The sequence below is a fragment of the Meriones unguiculatus genome, chromosome X (assembly GCF_030254825.1).
Source record: "Meriones unguiculatus strain TT.TT164.6M chromosome X, Bangor_MerUng_6.1, whole genome shotgun sequence".
NCBI classification, from domain to species: Eukaryota; Metazoa; Chordata; class Mammalia; order Rodentia; family Muridae; genus Meriones; species Meriones unguiculatus.
This window is the reverse complement of record NC_083369.1, coordinates 80460159-80467084: the sequence shown is the minus strand read 5'-3', so window position 1 is coordinate 80467084 and position 6926 is coordinate 80460159.

Below are 6926 nucleotides of genomic sequence, written 5' to 3'. Positions count from 1 at the left end.
ATACAGGATGGACAAACCAGTATTGAGAGTGTTCTTAGGCTGGAAACCATCAGAACTAAGATGATATATACTATAATATATAAGCAGTGAGGAGAATGTAGCTACCATTACCCAAATCCTGTCAATTACAAGGATCATTCCCTATGATGTGTCAATTCAATTCTATACAATAAACCCTTCTTTTGTTCCATAAACTATCTAAGGAGGCATATTGGGGAAATATAAAGAAAGGTAAAGATAAAAATACATCTAAATTGATAAAACTTTAGATTTCTGAAAGAAATTTTAATCTTGGAAGAGTCAGGTCATGGAATTTGAATAGAAAGTTCTGTAAAAATTCAGTAGAAATGTAATATAGAGAAATGAGTATTGGATATAGCTTTGCCTCAAATTGTTTCTTTTAACTGTGATTTTAAGTGGGCTTAAGAACAATGAAATTCTACTACCTTTAAGAAAGTTAAAGGTAGAAAATTATTAAAAATATAAAATGTGCAGTGGAAAATGAAATGATGCCTTCAATTGAAATAAAACATAGCATAAAATAAGAAGGCTGGGCAGGACAGTTGACTCTCTCAATCAAATGTTTGTCTTGTAAGCATGAAGGCTTGAGTTTCTTCCCAGGATTCTTGTAAAATATGGTCTTCCTGATGTGCACTGGTAATATCAACATTGGAGAGGTAGAATTTAGAGAACTGGTTCTCAATCTGTGGGTTGAAACCACTTTGGGGGTTACATATCAGATATCCTGCATATGAAATATTTACATTATGATTCATAATAGTAACAAAATTACAATTATGAAGATGGAATGAAATAATTTTATGGTGGTGGGTCAGAGGAATAGAATTAAAATTTTCTAGCCTTAGGAAGTTTGAAAACTACTGATCTAGAGAATCCTTGGGGTTTGCCAAATCTGTGGGCTCCAGGTTCAATGAGAGATTGTTTTCTCAAAAAGTAGGATAAGTCTTTGAGGAAGACACCCGATGCTGACTTCTATCTACACATGCAGCACTCAACTTCAAAAGCACTTTGACACACTCACATCCGTATTTATGAATATTTACAATCACATAACCACAAAAACACACACACAGACACACAGATACACAAAGAACATTGAATGGAATTGTATTCTATACAGATCTTGCTTGTTTCATAAACTTTTCTGTACTGGAACAGCAGCAAGTGATGAATCATGCAGAAGGAAATGTAGTGTAGGATTCAGTTTTGAGTATTTTTTTTGGCTTTTGAAGTTTCACTGACCAGTAATTTGAAAAAGTACAAAGGCTACTTGATACCCTCTGATTCAGAGCAAGAGAAAGTTAGCTAGTTAGCTTATAGATTCCACATGGCCACTGTATTGGAGAATGTATGGGGTGTATTGTGTATGCTTTTATTTGAAGTTCTCAACAGTCATACGGTAAAGCATTCTATTGACTCTGGGCTGTTCGATCCCAGGTAATGACATTCAAATGGTACCAGCTTCAGATTTGCTGGCTCAGTATGTGAGGAGAATCATTTTTCAGTCGTGCTGGCTTGCAAACCAAACAGAGAAGAATAGCACATTTGCAATATATATTCAGACTTAAGAATAACAGGGAGTGGAGGGGTGCAAAATGTGGACATTTCAGTTTGTTGTTTTCTTCCTGGAGTTAAATAATAAACTGTGTATTTAATTCGAGGTCAACAAGCACAGTTAGCATATCAGGGATATTTAATAATTTGACTAGTTTTCTCAGAGAGCATAACTGTTATTTTTCTCACATTTGATTCCATTTATTTAAGAAAATACCCAGGGGATGGAATAAAAGACTATGAAACTTGGATGTTGTACTGAAAACATACGTTTGTTTTGTTTTGTTTTTTGATATTTTTTGTCAGTTTCATTCTCTCTTTCATTTGCTCTCTTTTGACAAATTAAATGAACACAATGCATAAGCTTATGGGTTAACAACAAAATTCAACAGTTTCTGTCCTAAAATGGACCAGAATTTAATAGCATACAGTATTCTTTGATAAGTATTCTTTGATAAGATAATCAAAAGAATAGGAGTATGAAGAGGAGATCAACCCTGTCTCAAGGTTTGGTAACATCTGAACTACACATAGCAACCCCAATAATGAGAAAATATGAGCTCAACTGGATTTTTGTCATATTATATTTCCTTTGTGAGTACTTCATCTCTTTGGGCAATATAATTTGAAAACGTAAGACATTTCAAAAACAAAGATATTTGCTGCCACTTAAGTGCTAGAAGGTCAGTTAGTAGCAACAAAATAAAAATCTTTAAAAAGACTGATTTTTGCAAGCCTAAAGATTGTGCTAGAATTTTGTTTAGGTATTGTTATCTTCAGGAATTGATCAATACTCAGGAAAGAGTCTTAACTTAAGGAGGTAAGTTTCTATGGGTGGGGGATGTGGTGACAGACTTCACTTCCCTTGAAAAGTCAGTGTTCTGGCTAGTCTTCCGTCAACTTGACACACAAACTAGATTTATCTGAAAGAAGAAAATCTTAATTGAGAAAATGTTTCCATAAGAAATGGCTCTAGGTCCTTTTCTTAATTAGTTATTGATGGTGGTGGGCCCAGCCCATTTTGGGTTGTTCCATCCCTGGATTAGCAGTCCTTGGTTATATAAGAAAGCAGGTTGAGCAGTCTGTGAGGAGCAAGCCAGTAAGCAGCATCTCTCCATGGCCTCTGCATCTGCACCTGCCTGCAGGTTCCTGCCCTATTTGAGTTCATATTTTGACTTCCTTTAATGATTAACAGCAATATAGGAATGTAAGGCTCCAGCCAGTAGTGGACAGATGCTGGGACTTGCAGCCAACCATGGGGAAGAGCTCTGGGGATGCTGTGGAAGTTTTTGGGGAAAGATGGAAGGACCTGAAGGGGACAGGAACCTCACAAGAGTACCAACATAAACTGAAATGATGATGTCCAAAAGATATTATATGAAAGAGGTTTATTGGATGGAGAGAGAGAGAAGTAGAAAGCGAGACATGATAGACGGATGGATGGGGGTGCCCAGACAGAGAAAAGGGAGAGATCAGGGGACAGCTAGAGAGTGCAAGAGCAAGAAGGCAAGAGAGAGACAAAGTGGTGGGTTGGTCCTTTTATGGAGCAACTCAACAACGCCTGCCAGGTGTGACTACCTGGCGGAAGACACATGATGACATCATAGGTTGCTAGGCAACCCAGAAGCAGGATGCCTAAATATGAACCGAAACAACTAAGCAAGTCCCATGGGTGTTTTCAGAGACTGAGGTATCAACTAAGGAGTATGCATAATCTTGACCTAGACCACCTTCACACATGTAGCCAATGGGTTGCTTGGTCTTCATAAGGGTTGTCTGGTGAGTGGAGGGAGGTCTATTTCTAACATGGACATTATTGTCTGGTTTTGAATATCTTCCTCCTGGCAATGTTGCCTTGCCTGGCCTCAGGAGATGATGTTATGCTTAGTCCTGAGGTGACTTATATTCTGGGGAGGGTTGATGTGGGGGGGGGGGGAGGAGGGTTCACCTTTTCTGTGGTGGGATGGAGAGGGGAAAAGGGTGAGAAGGGGGACTGGAAGGAAAAGAGGGAGAGTCACCCTTGGGATGTAAAATAAAGAGAAACTAAAAATAAATTTTAAAAAAAGAAATTTAAGCCAAACAATCCTTTTTTCTCCACAACTTGTTATTTGGTCATTGTGTTTTGTTGCAGCAATAGAAAACCTAAGACAGTAAGCATCAGTAAATGCAATAGAAACTTGGAAATCCCAGTCTGATAAACTGCATAAAGCATATAATATATGTTTCTTGTGCTTCCCCTATATTGTGTGTCTCCTTCTAGTGCTAGTAGGAAGTAATTAATCAAGGAAGGAAGAATGTTGACATGTATTGATTGACAACAAAGCTAAGTGTTTTCATATGGAAACTCGTAATAATTCTGTGTTCTGTTTTTACATGTAAACTGAATTCACATGTAAACTTACCATAAACTTTGGAGTTGGGAATTGACAATCCCAATCTTGAAGGTAACCTAGGAATGATGGTTAACATTTTTAATTCAGAACTTGAGAAGCATAGGCAGGAGAGTCAGGAGTTCAAGGCTGCCCTTAGAAACATAGAAAGTTCAAGTTTAGCCTGGGCTATGGGAGATTACACCTCAAAACAAAAATTAAAAATAAAAGCCACAAAAGTACAAAACAAACAAACCTATTTTTTAAACCATTAAGATACAAAGAAGAGGAATATATTACTTAAAGCTACACAATTAGAGTAGAAAGCCAAGCACTGAAATTAGCTCCAAATTCCATTTGACAGCACTCACATCATATTTAAAGACAAGAAAATATATTTGGGGGATGGGTTGCGAATGTTTGATTTCACTCTTCTGCTCTCTTTAATTTGTAAGAAGGCATGGTGCCCTGCATAACAGATTGTGAATGCTTAGGGTTAATCACTACATTACACAACCATAAATTTCCTTTACAAAGAACTGTCTTAGATAACTTCCCACTCTCGTCAGTCCCTTTAGGCACTAGCTAATCAGGTCATGATCATGGTAGCTAAAACCAGAGCCAAACAGAAAGTTGTCAAAGTATTTTACTTAACTCAAAGGTCTGAAGCAAATTTATTATGGAAATATATGGGGACTATCATCAAGTTTCAAAGTACTCACTCAGAGTAACTTTCCAAGCACTTCTTCCTTCCCTGTACCTATACTGCCAGTTTGTTCTGGGGCTGCTTCAGAAAGGCCATGATAACAGACTCTGAAAGGCTGTGGACAACAGTGACTCAGTGACAGCCAATTAGGAAACTTCTCCCTTAGAGTGTGCCCTGGACTGACTGGGTAACACAGTCAGGCAGAAACATTCCCCTAATGGACCTTGAAACAAGCTTTGGAGAAAATAAAATAAAATCGTAAAGTGTGATATGTATAATAATTGTTTGGCTAGTTTATGTTTTAAATATAAAATAATGGGTAGTGGAAAGCTGTACTCCAGATATCCTGCCAAATTTCATTCACTATTGATCCAGTGGAATATTCATTTTCCCTGATAAAATGAGATTCAGTATTCTATCAATGTTTAATATAGTATGCAGAATATAGTTCAGGCTGGCCTCAGACTGACTAGGTAGCTAAGGATAACTTTGGATATCAGATCTTCCAGCTTCCAACTCTTTTGAGTACTGGATTACATCCTGCTTATGGGGTACTAGGAATGGAACCCAGGCATGTAAAATATAGGAAAATACCCTCTTTTGTAACCAACTGAGAAACATCACCAGCATCTAGTAATGATTATTCTTCTTAAGTGTGCTAGCACATGTTTAGTTGAGTGTCATGGCATAAGAAATTAGTTAAAATCATAGTGGCTTATTATTATAATCAATGGTCTTCTGTATACTATAAATTATAATCCCATTCATTGTGATCATTACATGATACCAAGAACAGCAAGAACCTAGATGACTTTTTTTTTAATATAGAATGTTTACATATTACTACAAATACTAGTACTACTGACAATGACAAAGGTGGTGTTGATGGCACTGACAATGACACTGATGATGCTGTAAACTCTAGCGTCAATATAATATATGATGATTTTATCAGTTCTTTTCTTATCTTTTTTCTTATTCTTTTCTAGAATACCCTCAGGTTCATAAAATGACCATATATCTCAGAGTTAAGTAGTCTAGAACTCTGTCAATCCCAGGTTGCTCCTGAGCACTCTGTGTAGGTAGTCCATTTCACATAAACCTTAGACATCTCTCAGACATGTTTAAAAGTACTGATTAAGAAAGTAACTGGGAAAACCGTCTTCTTGATTTACATTCATATTTGCATTCAGACAGCCAGAACCATCATGTACCTTAAAATATCTTAAAATAATCTCCTTAGTAAATTGAATATTTCTTCAGTTGATCAAATTCATCTAAAATAGCACTGATATTTTAGCATTAAATTCTGTGTTTATTGGTATTTTAAGGACTTTTGTGAAGCATATGTAAATAATTTTCTAATCCTAATTATAAATAAATAATTTTGGTGGTTTGAATGAAAACTATCTCCTTTAGACTCATATTTGAATGCTTGTTTCCTAGTTGGTGAAACTATTTGGAAAGGATTATGAGTTGTGGACTTGTTGGTGGAGGTGTGTCACTGGGAATGGGTTTTGAGGTTTCAAAAGCCCACACAATTCCATTAACACTCTCTATGCCTTCAACTTCCAGATCAGGAGATAAGCTCTTAGCTATGGCTAGAGCACCAAGTGTTTCTGTCTCCTGTCATGTTCCCTGCCTTTATGATCATAGACTCTTACTCTTTGGAATCATAAGTCCCATAAACCTCTTTTAGAATTTTCCTTGGTCATGGTGTCTCTTCACAGTGATTGAAAAGTAAGACAATAATGCTACCTGTTCCTTGTTATTTCAGAGGTCGTACAGCCTGAAGTATTCTCCTAGGATAGTGAGTGGATGGTTTTATCGCTAAATGTTAGCTGTTATTTCACACACTTGGTGGAGTTGGTAGTTAAGTCAGTTATAATGGAAAAATCAGATACCTTTTGTTTACAATACATCCTCTGACAAAGGGCTATTTTCTCCATATATTGGTAATAATTATTCTTTCATGTCTAAGTGCAGGCTGTACACTTTTCAAAAAGCCTTCACTAAATTATACTGTACTTGTATCTATCATGACATGGGTAATACCTGATACTAGATTCTTTCTAGAATTTAGATTCTGAAAGCTAAGGGAGTCTCAGGATTGATTTCCTAGAACCTTCTCAATGCAAAATAATCTGCAGAATATATCCATGCATATGTGAAATGATTTATTTAAGATTAGGTGTATAATTTTAGACTTATGCATATAAAAATTTGATATGAGAATACTAGCTACTGTATATTGAATGCTTCAAATACCAACTATT